We start from the raw sequence: 18,234 nt of genomic DNA, 5'->3' as shown, positions 1-18,234 counted from the left end.
TGGACATGCAGGATTTACTCCGTCACAAATGTTTAAATGACATTAATTAAGGCAAGTAGTTCCAGAATTAGAGCTATGGTTGCAATTCCAAATTAAATAGCTCAAATCTCTCCTAAAGACAGCCAAATTCAAATTCATTAGAAATAAACTGAACCTCCCAAATAAAAGATGGTGGCAGGCTGAATTTGGCCTGGTGGTCCTGAATATATGGTCTTTTGTTATATGGTCAGTTAGAGAGATATTTATAGCAGAAACCAGGAATGGCTAAATTTACATCCTCCTCTATGTGATACAGAAATAGAGTAATCCTAAGCAACTGAGAAATAGCTGGCTTCCATTAACACATAGTGAACTAACTGATTATTTTATTTTAAAATAAAGTTCTTATTCTGCCACTTGATACCTTACAAATCTGGTCCAAACCCATCTTTTTATTTTCTTCTCCAGCTTTTTCTCCTCTGTGCTACTCTGGCCAAATGAAACTACTCAGTCCCCACATGTGTTTTGCACTTTCCCACTTATGTGTCCCTGCTTCCCCTAGACTGCTTTTTCTGCATTTTATCAAACTCAAATGCTACCCACCATTTAGAACAAAATCAGGTGTACTCTCCACTTCATCAAAACAAATGTTTTATACAGAATAGTCCTCTTTCATGATATACGTTCTCCCCCTGTTGCAGACAACAGAATCTACTCCAGCTGCTTGAAAGAGAAAGAGATTTATTAAGGGACGCAGAAAATCTCAGAGTCACTGGAACAGTAGGAGGAGCAGTATTTAGGCTAATGGTCACTTCTCAGGATACCACAGTACTTACTTGGTACAGGGACTATTGCTACAACCCACCCGTATCCTTACTGCCTCTCCTGCCACTTAAGCCAACAGAACAAATATTTAGAACCTCACCTATTTCTTCCATAGCTTATTTCCGAGCCAAAATTTTACACAAGCATATCTTATTAGCTAAGCATATATCATACATTTGTACCTTAGAGGCTAGTAAGGGTGGGAAATTAGGTTTTTATTATATTGAGATTCACAATGTGGGGTAACTTTCAAAAAGTGGAGGAAGTAATGAAAAGAGATTTGGGCAAGCCCAGAATGACACATGTCCATTAAATCTGGATTCTCCTTTATTCTAGATTTTGGCTCTGCTTCTATTCATTCATTCACTCATTCATTCAGCCAGCCAGCAAGTGTTTTCATGAACTACAATATACCAAGTACTATTCTGTCCCTGGAAATCATTATCCTCAAGACGCTTACAGTTGGGGAAGCCATAGAACTGTACAACACGAAAAAGTGAATCCTAATGTGAACTATTGACTTTAGGTAAAAATAATGTATCAATATTGGTTCACCAATTGTAATAAATGTATCGCGTTAATGCAAGATGTTTAGAACAGGGGAAACTAAGGGTGAGGGAGAAGAGAAGGAGTTTATGGGAACTCCCTATACTTTCTGCTCGTTTTTTCTTTAAACCTAAAATTTCTCTAAAAATAAAGTCTATCAAGGAAAAAGAAGCTTACAATCTAGTGGTTGGAAAAATAATAAAGCAACGATTAAAATACAGGGGAGATAGTGTTATAGGACAGAGAAGAGGATTTAAGTCATATTGTAAGGAGATTTGTAGTACAAGTAATGGAAAAGTGAGGAAGGGTTTCTGGAAGAAGTAACATTTGGTAGCAAGCTGCAAATGGGAGGGAGCACAGAGAAGGAAATTAAAGAGATTGGTGTGTGCAAAGAGAAGGTGTGTGAAACTGCAGGACAGGAGGGAAACTGAAATGAGTTGAACATGGCCGTAGTAAAGAGTGATGAGAGAGTTATACAAGATTGGACTGGAGATACCCAATGGGGACCAGGCCAGAAGGGCCTTTATGTGCAAAGCCTCAGAGGTTTGGACATTGTCTTATTATCTCCACGACAGTGTCTTCTTTTGGACAATGTTTATCCCTAGCACCCAGCACAGCACTGAGCATATAGTGCTCTGTTCACTGATGATTTGCAAATGCCATTACTTCTTCCATATCCATATGTTGACATTCTACTTAGAGAAGGGCTTTCTCCTTTCTTCCATTTATTTATTTATTGGCTTATTTTTTTGAGCAGTATGGGCTCACGGATTCTTATTTTATTCAATGGGACACAATCTGTTATTATAATGAGTTGTTTTGATGCTCTAGTTGTCCCAGATTTGACCGACAGTAGCCTCTTTAAGCTGGCACCTGTGTCCTTTGACATGTCTCCATCATTCCTTGAGCACTTTCTTATTTTTTGGCAGAACAAAGTGTTCTGGATTAAAGTAAATAGAGAAAAATGACAACTGAATGCAAAATGAATTCTGGCCTAGTTCCTGGACCAGAAAAGAAAGTTTTTCTATAAGTTATTACTAGAACAATGGGCTAAATTTGGTTAGGCCTGTAGATTACATAATAGCATTGTATCAGAGAGAATTTCTTGATTGTTAACTGAGAGCATATTCTTGTTTTAGGGAAATCCACACTGCCGTGTTTAGGGGTAAATGGGTATCATATCTGTGAGCTCTCAAATGATATTTTGGGAAAACTAACAGTAGAGAATTATATATATGCATATTTATGTACATATGTAACATATATTAATTATTCTATATATGTGAGAGAGATTGATAAAACAAATGTGGTCAAATGTTTGGGAAATCTTGGATATATGTAATTTTTTATACTGCTTTTGCTATTTGTCTGTAATTCTGAATTGTGTTAAAATACAAAATTTAAGAAAATAAGCAAACAAACAAAAAAGATTTTGCCTTTCTAGGGCGAATAAATGGGAGAGAAAAACGGAGAAAAGAATACAAGGAAGGAAGCTACTATAGTTGTCTAAGGACAAACAGCCATGACATGGACCAGGCAATGGGAGCAACGGATATATCGGGTGTAAACAGACTCAAGGTACAAATTAGAGGTAGAACTGCCAGGACTTGGCTATGGGTTCTATGGGGGCTGAGAAATGGGACCCATGAAGGAGGATGCCTGGGCTTGGGACTTCAGTAATTTAACGAAGAGTAGTGTCATTCACAGGTAGGGGAACCTGAGGAGGGAAATTTTGCAGAGAAGGGGAAATTAAGAACTTTTATTTGGACATAAAAATTTGAGATGGGCATTAGTCACCCAAGAGGAGATATGTGACCTACATGAGCAACTCTGGGGAAACTTTTGTGCTGTAATAAAACTTATGGGGGTGACCAGAATAAAGATAGTATTTAAAACCCTCAAACTAGATAAAATTACCTCAGAAGTGAATCTGGAGAGAGAAGACAGCCTTGAAGCCCTACCATAGGGCCTGCCTTGTCATTTGTGGGGTTCGGTGCAAAATAGAAATGCAGAGCCCTTTGTTCAAAAATTATTAAAAATTTCAAGATGGTGACAACAGAGCATTAAACCAAGTTTGAGGCCCATCAAAGAGGGGTGGACAGCCCTGTGTGACTCCCCAGCCCTGTACACAAAGAAGAAAGTTCCAGTAAAGAACATTGAAAGGGAACATTCAGAGAAATAAAGAAAGAAAAAAAGAAAGAAAGAAAGAAAATAAAACTAAAAAGGAATATTCAGAGAGGTAAGTCTCATCTCGCAGAAGCAAGGTTAAGAGAGGATGTTTTTTTAAGAAAGGATGTTGGTTATTCTTAAAAAAAAGGATTTTATTTATTTATTTGTGAGAGAGAGCATGAGCAGTGGGGACAGGCTGGGGGAGAGGGAGAAGCAGGCTTCCCCTGAGCAGGGAGCCTGACCTGGGGCTCCATCCCAGGACCCTGACATCATGATGCCGAAGTCAGACACTTCATTAACTGAGCTACCACCCAGGCACCCCAAGGATGTTGGTTATTTTGAAAATGTTTAGGTAGGTTCAGATGAAGTAGGAGAAACTCTATAATTTGGCAACATGCTTTACTTGACAAAAATCATTTAAAAATATTGGACACAGAGGGGCACCTGGGTGGCTCAGTTGGTTAAGCATCCTAATCTTGATTTTGGCTCAGGTCATGATCTCAGGGTTGTGGGACTGAGCCTTGAGTTGGGCTCTGAGCTCAGCTCAGAGTCTGCTTGAGATGTTCTCTCTCCCTCTTCCTCTGCCTCCACCCTGGCTCTCTTAAATAAATAAATAAATAAATAAATAAATAAATAAATAACTCTTTAAGGAAAAAAAATATTGGACAGAGAGACCAATAGAATAAAGCAAAGGTAAAGAATCAGAAAGAATGAGTATAATCAATCTGTTTGAGGAAGTTTTGCTCCAAAGGAAAGCAGAGACATTAATAGACAGAGGGGAAGCTGGGTTTATATTTTTATAGTGAAAAATGGAAGAGTTTGAGGCCGATGGTCATAATCCACTAAAAAAGGACAGGGTGGTGATGCAAGAGAAAGAGACCTCTCAGTTTAACTGGTTGACTTCTCTAGCAGTTTCTCTGACTGCTTGGATACAGGCACAGATGAATTTGGGGGGGAAATTCTCCATAGCATTATTGCATTTCTACACAGACCGTGAGTGGAAGCACTGACTATGATTTGTCCTGGACTACCTTTCCAGAGATGTTTGTGTAGTGAAAGGGCTCAGAAAATAGCAATAATAGACTCCCTCCAGAGTAAAAAAGGCTGGAATGCTTACTCTCCAGCAAAATAAACATAATGTCTTGAATATAATGGACATATTTCCTGCCCATTACACATGATTCAGGTTCCCTAAGATTAGGGCTCCTGTCCTGTAATGCAGCCCACTGAATGTGCAGGTGTCATCCAGCCCTCTTGGTGTCACCCTGTGGGAACTGAGGCTCAGGGAATCAGAGGAAAAATGCTGAGAATCTGGCTACCACTATTGCTGAGGAATAAACTCTTTATATCTGATCCAGGAGGCTGTGTCTTCTGCCAGCATCCATGAATCATGGCAGGTTAACTTGCTAACTTGCAAGTAGTGAACATAGTTAAACACTTTATAGTTCTTGCCAATGAGATCCAAAGGAAGCCAGAAGCCAGATAGTTGAAGGTGTTTCTTAAGAGAGGGGTTAAAATCCTGGGATCAAAGACTCTAACAGGGAAGCAAGGACAGAAAAACAGTGGTGAACAGTAAATCTGTTTGCAAGGGAGCATGTATGTGTGTGGGGGCGTATGTGTTGCAGAACACATACTTCATTAGTTGGAAGAATTTTTTGGATGTGTCATCTTTGGGTAGAGATAATAGATTATAAATGCAAGTCAGAGCGTGGAATGCCTGAAATCAGTATTTCAGAGGTGGTACAGTTGCTGGAGGCAAGAATGTCGGGATACGTGGCTAAGGTTGGGTGAAAAAAAGTTTGGGGAATATTTCTGAGAATGTCTCAGAGCAAGGAAGGTGTTCAGGCTTTGATCATAAACACTTACCCTGCCAGGTCCCTAGACAATTTCTCCTTGCCACAGCTCTGAAAGAAAGTGGTGGAAGTGGTCAGGGGGAATGTCCCATTGTTCTCTTTGACAGCGCTCCCTCATTGATTCTTGGCCCTCATCCTTCCTGCTCTGTGCCCATCACTATCACCTGGGCTCCTTGGCTGTCAGCCTTCTTGTGGGGTCAGCCAACGAAAAGCACTCACAAGTCTGGAAGACAGGAGAAGGCGAAGAATTTAGTGTAGTGGTTTCCCTCCTCCATTTCCTCCTTGGTGTTGCTGGCGTTTTGCTTGTGACTACATCTCTCCAAAATACAGTTTCTGTCAATCAGCCCCTCTTCCATGACCTCAGCTCTTAACAGAGCTCTAACACCTTTTCCTCATTTTTCCCTTCCCAGGCCTGTGAGCCATAAATGCTTCCAAATATTGCTAGTTCCTATGTGCCTCAAAATCACGTGTTCTTCCCTTAATCCTGACACACCTCAGTAAACAGTTCCCTCATTAGAAAGCCTCCTCCAAGTTCCAAGTTCTCAGCTCTGCCATCTGTTACCTGATGGGACCCCAAGTGATGCAGTGGAATTGGGCAGGGAGTTAGTGTCATGGGGTAGGGTAGACAGAGAACATTCTTAACAAAAATAGAAGACACAGCTGTTCTCGCACACAGCTGTGTAGGGTGCTTTATCTGCCAGATTTTGGTGTCAAGGTTATGACTAATTTAATAAAAATGCATTAGAAAGGTTTCATGCTTTTCTAGGAACTTGAGTATCATACAAATTTTATCATGAAGAGTATTTGCTTTTTGGAACCTTGAAAGAAGTAACAGATTCAAATAACTGGACTCAGTATTTTTTGAAAGTAATTTTAGAAATGTTTTACAATTTAGGTTATTGTTATTTTTTTTTTTGTTTTTCAATTTCACTGTGAGTCAAATTTGACATGTATGTTTTTCTTTCAAAAATGTCCATTTAAATTGAGATATTCAAGTATGTAAGCATGTGCTGTATATAGTTCTCATGCAACACATTCCTCAAACACTTAGAGGATTTTATGTTCCAGGTACTATTCTAATTTAAAATATCTTTATCTAGACTTTTCCTCTTCTCATTGGGTTTCTTTCAGTTGTATTTGATTATATATATCTTTTTTTTCAATATTTCCAGGAATTTGTTCTTGAATTTATTGATCTGTTTGAGGAAGTTTTGCTTCATTTGTTTTTATATTCATTTACTCATATCTTTATGATTTCCATATTCTTGCTTTATAAATTTTTATTCTATTTCTTAATTTTCAAATGACCACAATTTTCACTTACTTTTGTAAAGTTTTTAACCTGTTTCTATTTCCAAAATTAAAAATAGCTGTCATATAAAATTAAAGACAAAGGAGGTTAACATTATGTACTTCCAACAATGAAACTTAACATTTTAGTATATATCCTTTCAATATTTTTTTCTATCTGTATGTGTCAATATTTTTTGGTTTTTGTTTTGTTTTAATTATTTAAAAAATTCAGAAAAGGCCTTATAGGCAAAGATTTATAATTTCCTTTTTTTTTTACTCATAGTAGAATGAGAACGGGTCTTCATACTGTTGAATATTATTCCAAAACTTATTTTTAATGGGTGCATACTTAAACACTTAATATTTCAATTTCTTATCCTTTATTCTTAAAAAGTGACAGTATTTCCAAAACGCAGGTATTACAAATAAAATTTCAGTAAAGGTCACTGTCATTTTCATAGTTGGTATATACTTGATACTAACAAATTACACTCTACAGAAAATACATAAAACGGCCCATTCTACCCACCCTCCTGAAGAACTCGTCTTTTTTTTTTTTTTAAGATTTTCTTTTATTTTTAGGGGCACCTGGGTGGCTCAGTCGTTGCGTCTGCCTTCAGCTCAGGTCATGATCCCAGGGTCCTGGGATCGAGCCCTGAGTTGGGCTCCCTGCTCAGCGGGAAGCCTGCTTCTCCCTCTCCCACTCCCCCTGCTTATGTTCCCTCTCTTGCTGTCTCTCTCTGTCAAATAAATAAAAAATCTTTAGAAAAAAAGTTTTTAAAAAATATTTTTAAAGTAATCTCTACACCCAACATGGGGCTCAAACTCACAACCCCTAGATCAAGAGTCTACCATCTGAGTCAGCCAGGCACCCCTATCTTTTAAAACTATTTAGTTATAATTTTTTTTATCTGAGTATAGTTGACACACAAAATTACATTAGTTTCAGGTGTACAACTTTGTGATTTAATAAGTTTATACATTATGCTGTATTCACTATAAGTGTACTTACCATCTGTCCCATTATATCTCTATTACAATATCATTGACTGTATTCTTTACGCTGTGACTTTTATTCCTAGGACTTATTCATTCCATAACTGGAGGCCTGTATCTCCCACTCCCCTTTACCCATTGTGCCCCACCCTCCACTCCCCCCAACCCCACCAGCAATCATGAGTTTGTTCTCTGTATTTAAGGTCTCATTCTGCTTTTTGTTTATTTATTCATTTGTTTTGTTTTCTTTGTTTTCTTTTTTTTTTTTTAGATTCCACTTATGAGGGGAATCATATGATATTTGTCTTTCTCAGTATGACTTATTTCACTTAGCATAATACCCTCCAGGTCTGTCCATGTTGTTTCAAAAGGCAGGACCTCATCCTTTTTTATGGTTGCATAATATTCCTATATACGTATATACCACATCTTCCTTATCCATCCATTGAAATCTTTCTTATCTATTGATGGACACTTAGGTACTTCCATATCTCAGCTATTGTAAATAATGCTGCAATAAACACAGGAGCGCATATATCTTTTCAAATTAATATTTTAATTTTCTTTGGGTAACTACCCAGTAGTAGAATTACTGGATCTATTTTTGATTTTTTGAGGAGCCTCCATACTGTTTTCTATAGTGGCTGTCCCAATTCGCATTCCCACCAACAGTGCATGAGGGTTCCTTTTTCTGTAAATCCTCACCAACACTTGTTATTTCTTGTCATTTTGATTTTAGCCATTCCGGTGATAGCTTGTTGTGGTTTTGATTTACATTTCCCAGATGATTAGTGATGCTGAACATCTGTTCATGTGTTTGTTGGCCCTCTCAATATCTTCTTTGGAAAAATGTTCATTCAAGTCCTCTGTGCATTGCTTAATTGAATTGTTTATACATATATATTTTTGGTGTTGAGTTGTATACGTTCTTTATATATTTTGTATATTAACCCCTGATTGGATATGTCATTTGTAAATATCTTCTCCCATTCAGTAAGTTGTCTTTTTGTTTTGTTGATGGTTTCCTTCATTGCCCAAAGCCTTTTTTATTTTGATGTAGTCCCAATAGTTTAATTTTGTTTTTTTCTTGCCTGAGGAGACATCTAGAAAAATACCAATAGCATTTTTTACAGGACTAGAACAAATAATCCTAAAATTTTTATGGAACCACAGAAGACCTCAAACAGCCAAAGCAATCTTGAGAAAGAAGAACAAAGCCAGATTTTAAGATATACTACAAAGCTGTAGTATGCTACAAAACAGTATGGTACTGCCACAAAGTAGGCACATAGAACAATGGAACAGAACAGCAACTCCAGAAATGAGTCTATGATTACATGGTCAATTAATCTATCATAAAGGAGGCAAGAATATACAAAGGGAAAAGACAGTATCTTTAGTAACTGGCACTGGAAAAATAGGACAGCTACATGTAACAGAATGAAACTAGACACTTTCTAACACCATACACAAAAATAAACTCAAAATGGATTAAAGATCTAAATATGAGACCTTTGAACTATAAAAATCCTAGAAGAGAGTACAGGCAGTAATTTCCTGACATGGGCCTTAGCAGCATTTTCCTAGACAGAGTTTTAAACTTAGCACTTTTTGATTATTAGTAAAGTTGAACACGGTTTCAAGTTTAATATCTGTTTACATTTCTCCTTCTCTGAATTATGTTCATAAGCCCATTTTCTCATTTAATGTTGGAGCTCTATACAGAGTAGAAGATTAACTATTTGCTCCATATATATTGCAAATATTTTCTCTCGAGTTATGTTTCTGCTGTTTTCCTTTATGTTGCTTTTTATATTGAAGTTTTATAGAATTTTTACAGAGTACTTTTTTTGTGTACATATATCAAAGTTCTTTTAGAACTTATTTATTTTTATGCTTAACAAAAGTTTTTCTCCACAGATATCAGACATATAATTTCCTTTTGTTTTTCTCATCTATCATGATTTTGTTTTACATATACGTGTACATCTATAAACATATACATAAATATATTTATATCTATATCTCCTGTTGGTTCTGGTTCTCTGGAGAACCATGACTACTACACATACTAAAAGTCATGAAGATGTTTTCCTCTGCCTTTTTTTTTTTTTTTAAAGATTTTATTTATTTATTTGACAGAGATAGAGAGAGCCAGCGAGAGAGGGAACACAAGCAGGGGGAGTGGGAGAGGAAGAAGCAGGCTCCTAGCAGAAGAGCCTGATGTGGGGCTCGATCCCATAACGCCGGGATCACGCCCTGAGCCGAAGGCAGACGCTTAACTGCTGTGCCACTCAGGCGCCCCTTCCTCTGCCTTTTTAAAAAAAGTTTATTATATAATCTTTCACACTAAGATCTACAACCTATCTTGAATTGATATATCATTTTGTCTTTTTAAATTGCATATTAGATTGGCAAATATTCATAAGATATTACTGACAGCATCTTTGCTATGGTTTGTAATTTTAATAAGGTATTTAAAATGCTTCACCATTAAAACCTGGTTTTTTCTATTTGCTTGAAAGAGAATTCTAAAAAAATTTATTATGGGATTATCATTGGATTATAAAATTACTGAATTGTTTTTGAGATATTCAGTGTTACAAAGTGACATTTTAGTCTGTTGAAATTATATCAATGGTCTCATGATTCTCACTTACCATGATTCTCACTTACCTATTATCATTGGATTATAAAATTACTGAATTGTTTTTGAGATATTCAGTGTTACAAAGTGACATTTTAGTCTGTTGAAATTATATCAATGGTCTCATGATTCTCACTTACCTATTTCTATAATAAATTACATCAATAAATCTCTCAAATTTAAATTAGCATTAATTTCTTGATTTATCATTTTCATTATATTGTTCTGCTAGATCTAATTTTAAGATTCTGATTTAACCTTTATTCATATGTAAGATTTCCTAGTGAAATTTTTTAAGTTAAGGATATATTCTGTTATTCACAAAAAGAGGAAAAGAAAGTCTAAGTTCACATAATTAGTTTTTTCTTCTTTAACAATCTATGAATTTAAGGCCACAGGTTCTATCCCAAACATTGCTGCTTTGGCCACATTCCATACTATTTTTTTATGAAGTGTCCATTAGCGACATATTCTAAATGATCTATAATAGACTGATCCAAGAATGATTTGGAATAGTGTCTTAAATTTTTTATGCAACTATTTATAATACATTTAAATTTTATTGCTTTGTGATTATAGGATGTGCTTTGTACAGATTTTGCATCTGAAATTACAGTTAATTACTGTAGCTATCATACTTTTGTTAAGAAAGGAAATACAGTCTTTATGTGGTCAAAGTTAGATATTAGATAAGTTAATATTATTCATAGTATTTATAATTATATTATTCATCTATCAATAGTTAGTTGTCTACTTAATCGTTTAAAGCCTAAGGAAATATATGAAATTTAATACATTTATGCCATAAAAATTTCTCCTTATGTTTTAAACAGGTGTTGATATGTATATGTATACATACACATTCACACACGTATTCATGCAGTTTTAATATTTAGTATGGAAATTTAGAATGTATATAAAAGTATAGAGATAGGTGTAACAAACTTGAATTATCTTCCACTGAGCTTCAACAATTACCAATACATGACTAGTCTTATTTTACTCATACCCCCATCCACTCATCCACTCCCATACCTGATTATTTGGAAGCAAATCCATCACTGCATCTGTAAATATTTTAATATGTATTTCTAAAGGATAACTCTTTATTAAATATAATGCAGTTATCATTATTACATCTCAAAGATAAATAATAACTGCTCAATATCATTAAATATATAATCATATCCACCTGTCTCATACCATCTTTTAAAAAAATAGTTTGTATTAGTATCTAAGTATGGTGCATTTATTGATTTAATGTGTCTACTAAATCTCTTGAGCTATTAATTTCTATCTTTTTTCTTACAAATTTTTATTAAGCAAAACAGTCATTAGTTCTGTGGAGTTTCCCACATTTTAAGTTTTGTTGATTGCACTTCTGTGGTGTCACAGTGTCACTTAAATATATTCTTCTGTCTTTTATATTTTCTGCAAATTGGTAATTAGATTCAAGAGGCCCTGGTCAGACTGAGTTGTTTGTTTGAGTGACAAGATTTCTTTACCGTGGTGGTGTATAATTCCATCAGATACCATTTTAACATTTTCTTGTTTCTCCTTTGTGGTATCAGCCATCGGTGCTCATTCCAAAATCCATTAATCATTAGTACTTGTAAAACTGTGGTATTCAAATTCTATTACCTCTTCCTTTATTAGTTGGGATAATTCTATGAAGAGAAACTTTCCTTTATCAACTATTTGATTATTCTTTAGGTCTAGATTACACACGATGGAGTAAATACTTGAGTCTTTCCTTTTACTTACCAGTTTTCAAAATAGTGAATGAGACAGCTATATTGGATTTCCTTCATGGGAAAGCAGAGCCTGGGGCCAAGACTTTTGTATAGGTGGTTTATTTTGGAATTAATCCCTTGGAGCAGATGTGAGTGGTCTGTGGAAATGAAGAAAGGAGGAAAGACAACAGACAGGCAAGGCACTATCAAGGTCATTGCTGAGGACCACTGGAAAATGCAGACCACTTCTCAGACTTGTATCAGAAATCAGAAGGCAGTAGTCCTTAGCATTCATCAATTAGTTCTCATCCCTCATCGGTGAGGGCTGTCCTAAGGAATGCTAACTCCCTCAGGTTTCTGAGTTGTGTATGAACAAGAGGCAGAAAGCAATGACACATTGCAAGCTTGAGGCAAGCTGCTGTCAACATAATGTGAGACATAAGCTCACGTGAGATTTTCCTTTCAGTGCACCTGAAGCTTCACTCAGAGGTGTCTCTGTGGGAGTGTGAGGTGGGGCATCAAGGTAGTTGCACACTTGGTCTCTTAACATCCTTCAAAAGTGATAAGTGTGAGCTTGTGTGCATGTGTGTGTGTGTGTGAGATATCAAGAACCCACAGATTTAAACATGTTTGATGTTTTTAACGGATTGCATTTATTTTTTTTATTGATGCTCAGTTATCTCTTATATGACTAGCAGGAATCTCTTCAAGTTGGCGCCTGTGTCTTTTTGACATGACCCTGGTAGTGGGTGACGGCATCTTGGATATGTAGTATGGCAAGAAATTGCAGCCTTCTCATATGCGCTTTTTGCATGAGATTGATATCAAGTCATTTCTCTAAGGAGCCCTGGTTTCTTTTAAAGAGAAATTGTCATTTAAAGATTGCAATTTGATGCTAGGATGTCACTGCTACTACACCAGTTAGGTCTTCGAAGCCTTTTTGGTAAACAGATCTAGGAAATAGGTTCATATCATTTAAAGAAAATAATCTTTTGAAGCATACAATACCATATTAACTAGAGGCACTATGATTTACAACAGAGCTGTAGAATTTATTCATCTAGCATAGCGGAAACTTTGTACCAATAGGGTAGGTTGCATTAAGTGGTCTTACCACAAAACAAATAAACAAAGAACAACAGAAACCAAAATGACATAAAGAAACTTTGTGAGATATTGGATATGTCTAGTCCCTTGATTGTGTGATGGCATCACGGGTGTTTGTGTATGTTCATACTCACCAAATTGTACACGTTAAACACATGCAGTTCTTTGTATATGAATTCTAGCTAAATAAAGCTGTTAACAAATTTTTAAAATAAATTAAGAAATTAAAAATATCATTTTTGGTTTATAGTGACACTTTCTATTCAAATTCAGGACCAGAAGATTTTTCTTTAATCTCATCAATTTTAGTAACAATCTCATCTATCTTCTTTATTTAATGCCAAAAATTTGTGACAATATAATTATTCACTTGATTTACCCCAAATACACACACAAAAATCTCAGAATAACAATAACAACATCACCCGCAAGAATATGACCACTGAAAAAAAGCTCAAATATTTTTCTCAATTATTTTTGTCCTTTGTTTATATCCTACGAGGGATACACAATCCAGTGTGTGAACCACAAAGTCATTTGGAATTGTTCATCTCTGTGTAGTTATGCCACCAAATGGTGAGACAATTAGGTTCATTTGTTTGATTTTTATTTTATTTTTAGATATTTAAAAATACTTAATTTTTAAAAAATGATGTTAAATGGTGTTCAGCTAAAATCAACAAACAGGTTAGTTTCTCTCCTTGTTGAAATTAGTTGCTTCCTCCTACAATAGATAAACATTAAGAAAAAGATTCTATTCTTCCATTTTAAAAAACAAAATCAAGTGTGTGCGTATAACATATATGTGTGTATATGCAAGTGTGGTGTGTGTAGTATCTCCCCCCAACCTTGCTTAGATAATGGTACTCCATATACACTTTTATTCACTTTGCTTTTTTCACATAACATCACATTTTGCATTTTTATTTTATTATTTTTTTTAAGTTTATATTTATTTATTTGAGATAGAGACAGCATAAGCAGGGGTGCAGAGGGAGAGGGAGAAGCAGGATCCCTACTGAACAGGGGGCCCGACACGGTGCTTGATCCCAGGACCCTGGGATCATGACCCCAGCCAAAGTCAGATGCTTAACTGACCGAGCCACCCAGGCACATACATTTTGCATTTTTAAACTTTCATTGTGATCTCTAGTGTATAACTGAGAGTGGATTTTACAAAAATAATTTATTTTTCAAATTCAGGTCTTTCTTCAGCTTAGGAGAGTTTTCTTCTATTATTTTTTTCTGATGTGTTCCTATTAAGTTTGTTCTAATATTTTCACCAGTATAAATAAGAGGAATTTCCATTCTGTCTTTTATGTCTTTCAACTAACTTTTAACTCATTATTGAACAAAGCTTTCCTAGAAAGCCTGACTCCCAAAAGGATAGGTTTGCTTTTCCTTAGAGTATTTATGTCCTTTACTAAATCCTGCTGTTCCTATTGAGAGAAACTAGCTGAGTGACTGCCACACATTAAGTGAATGCAAACATACATCGAAACAGGTAGGAAAGACTGAGACACACAGGACTATGACAAAGAAGCTATTTGTCTTTTCTTAGTTCTGGTGACCGTGTAAGTCATCATAAACATCATCCACAAGGCAAAGATAAAGAGAAGATGGAAAGACCGCTCAGGGAGATGGACACAGTTGTGCAGGGCTGGGACTTGACACCATGTGGATAGGACAAGCCTATTGAATTAAACCAGATGACTCATCTCAATCTTACCTCCTTCCCAGGACTTTGCTACTATAGTGAGTTGATGCAATGCAACTGTTTTTTGAAACCCAAGGAATGCTTAACATATATCTGACGCATCACATATCTATTGTCTATCAAGTGTTAGGTCAGGATAGAGCAGATTAAAAACATTTCTTTTTTTTTGGCGGGGGGAGGAAGGAAAAAAGCAAAGGTTGTATAATGTGGTCAAGGTCATAGTGAAATCCTGTGACCTGTGGAATCTGAAATAACATTTTTCTCCAGGACTACCTTGTGCCCTAAGCACAAAGTAGCACTAGATTCTTTATAAACTGTAACTACCGGCAGTCCCATGTGTAATCTCAGCAAAATTTTGGCAGAAATTACTTCCAATAATTCTTTCTTGAGGAGTTATCACTCAGAGTTTTATTTGTCCTTTTTCTGAGTGGAACACTGGATCACAATGTAGATAGCTGCATTATAGCTTATTGATTTTAGTTTCCCTTGTTGTCTAGATGTCTTCTGTTCTTTTCCCCTTTAATAAAGTTTAAATGAAACTTAACACTTCTAAGCATAAATCTGTACAAAGCAAACTTCTAAATGCAAATTTGCTGAAGGGGATCCTTCTCGAATAATGTGATTACTATGCATTGGAGTAGATATGCCGATAAAGCAATGAGATAAAGATATATGTCTTAGAGTTTATTCCACAGGACAGCTTTATATATGTAATTACCATATGAGGATGGCCCTTTGGAATTCCATGAACTCTTAATTAGGGTGTGTAATGCCATCTTGAGACCCACAGAACTTAAGAGACTCCACAATTCCCTAAAACTGAACAAAAGAGTTTCTGTATATGTGTTTTTTTTCTGTAGATAAGGTCTGTAGAGTTCTTGAAACTTTCAAAGAGGCTTTTGGCCTCCTCTCTAATCTCCAATGGAGAATTAATGCTACAGAGGAAAACTAAATACGTTATCAATTTTTAAAAATTTGTTACGGAAAAGGTGCTGTATAGATTCAAATATCTTAATCTAGTTGCTATAGTCTAGGGTGATATAGTATTGTGCATTTCTATTTCTCTTAAATGGTAACTGCCACTCATTAAATATCTACTACTTTAACTGTTTTATCTGTAATCCTCATAAATCTCTCTAGGGTAGATAATATTCTCCTCACTTTACAACCACGACATTGAGTCTCCAAACGTTCTAATGGACTTATACAGTAGGTAATTGGTAGAAGCTCTATTTGGCTACAAATCCTGCATACATTTTTTTTTTCTCAAAGGCAGCGAAATTCTTGTTTCATTGAGCAACAACTATATCAGACCATGAGCTAAAATCTTTACAGTTGTTGGTTTTTAATACTCATATTTACTCTGCAAGATGATATCATTATTCTCATTTAATAGATAAACTAATGAGAGGTTCTCACAACTGAGAAGAGGCAGAGCTGGGTTAAAATACCAAAAAGTTGTAACATGTTTGTTGTTTTTTACACACTCAATAATCTCTTCAAAGTGATTGCCTGGATGAGTTAGAAATGGGTTCAGATGCAAGTTTAAGCTTCTAGAGAGAAAATAAGTAAGGAGCTTATACATTTTTTTTTAGGAGGGAGGGGCAGAGGGAGAGAGAGAATCATAAGCAGCCTCCCTTACCACTGTGGAAGCCAATGCAGGGCTTGAGCTCAAGACCCTGAGATCATGACCTGAGCAGAAATCAAAAGTTGGATGCTTAACCAACTGAGCCACTCAGACGCCTGGAAGAGCTTATTCTTTTGTAACAGCAAATCCAGAAGACAGTGCCTCAGGAATGCTGCCATGCCTGGAGGATATTTAGCAATGAATGAGGCTCATCCTATCTTACTGTTCTATCATAGTTACTATGTAGTTTTCATCCTGGTAAGATGGCAGCTTTACTTCCAAGCATTACATTTTTACTCAGCCTAGGAAAATGGGAAGTACAAAAGGCAAAGTAAAGCAAAAGCCGAAGTAAAGACTTAATTTGGGAAGGGGAACCCTCTGCAGAATGTCTTAGTAGCCAGTACTTAATGGCCACTCTTAGAAGCAAGGCAGGGAGATGATGAACTGTGAATTAGGTACACATTGCTGCCCTGGACTAATTCTGGGTTTGGTTAGTAAAGAAGAAGAATGTAACTGGATAAGAAACCAGAGGATCATGCTAAGTGATTCTTTTCTCTTTGGCCTTATTGGTGGACTATTGGTGAACTTATTCAATGACTTAAAGAAAACACTAATTTAGAAGACATAGAGTCCAATTGATCAATAAAAACTGAGTAATGACTAAATAATAGGATCTGTTCTGTAATCTTAGGATTCAATGGTAAACAAGATAGATATGATACCTGACTCTATACATTTTATTTTTTTTTAAAGATTTTATTTATTTATCTGGCAGAGAGAGAGACAGCCAGAGAGAGAGGGAACACAAGCAGGGGGAGTGGGAGAGGAAGAAGCAGGCTCCCAGCGGAAGAGCCTGATGTGGGGCTCAATCTCAGAATGCCGGGATCACGCCCTGAGCCAAAGGCAGAGGCTTAATGACTGAGCCACCCAGGTGCCCCTGACTCTATACATTTTAATACTATGTGAGGAAAATGTTCAGAATGCACAGAAATATAATGATCTTTCCAAAAACGGAAGTATAACATTGAATATGAATAAATATTATGGAGACCTAATCTAGTTTGAGTGTCTAGAGATGAGACCTAAAAGATGAATGAGAGTTTGTAAGTCTAAGACCTAAGGGAAGGTAAGAGAGTTTCAGGCAGAAGAAACAGTATCTATGAAAGATTTATAGAAGAGGAAAGAAATATGGTACATGGAATGCATGGAGAAAATAAAGAATGCCAGAGCATGGAGAATTTAAAAGGAAGAGTCACAAGAGACAAGAGGCAGAGAAAGTAGCCAAATTATGATAGGCTTCTTAGGAGATGTTTAGGTCTTGGATCCTTAAACTAAAGTCAGTGAGAAGCCAATAAAGAGTTATTGTATGAGTGATGCATGATTAAATTTTTATTTTAACATCACTCTGACTTCTTGTAAAGATTGGAAGAGAGGGACATAATAGGGCATTTATTTTTCAGAAATAAGAGAATGGAAGCTTTGATTAGTATGGCACTGGAAAATGTGAACAGATACCAGTGATATTTAGGTGGAAGAGGCTACCTATCTGGGTTATGGATTGGATGTGAAGGCTAAGAATAAGAGTAACTGGGTGACAATCATAGACTGGTAACAGTAACACGTTGGTAAGCTTGGTAGGCATCGTTTAGTCCAAAATCAATAATTCACAGATGGGAACTCAAAGCCAGGATGTAAAGAAACTTCTGCAATAGCTTTTTAATAGTTGAGCTCAGATAAATTCA

At 36.0% G+C, this 18,234-nt stretch overlaps 1 protein-coding gene across 2 annotated transcripts in view; it reads right to left on the bottom strand.

Moving 5' to 3' along the window:
• EMC2 (ER membrane protein complex subunit 2) overlaps positions 1-18,234 on the bottom strand; it is a 560,958-nt gene that overhangs the window by 44,145 nt on the left and 498,579 nt on the right. For both annotated transcript variants that reach the window (XR_008957805.1, XR_008957804.1), the window contains exons 20-21: positions 5,386-5,595; positions 583-699 (exon numbers count right to left, since the gene is read on the bottom strand). The gene's annotated coding sequence lies outside the window, so the exon portion shown is untranslated. The remainder of the gene's footprint in view (positions 1-582; positions 700-5,385; positions 5,596-18,234) is intronic.

The sequence above is a fragment of the Ursus arctos genome, unplaced genomic scaffold, assembly GCF_023065955.2.
Source record: "Ursus arctos isolate Adak ecotype North America unplaced genomic scaffold, UrsArc2.0 scaffold_6, whole genome shotgun sequence".
Lineage (NCBI taxonomy): Eukaryota > Metazoa > Chordata > Mammalia > Carnivora > Ursidae > Ursus > Ursus arctos.
This window is presented reverse-complemented; position numbering and strand designations above follow the sequence as displayed.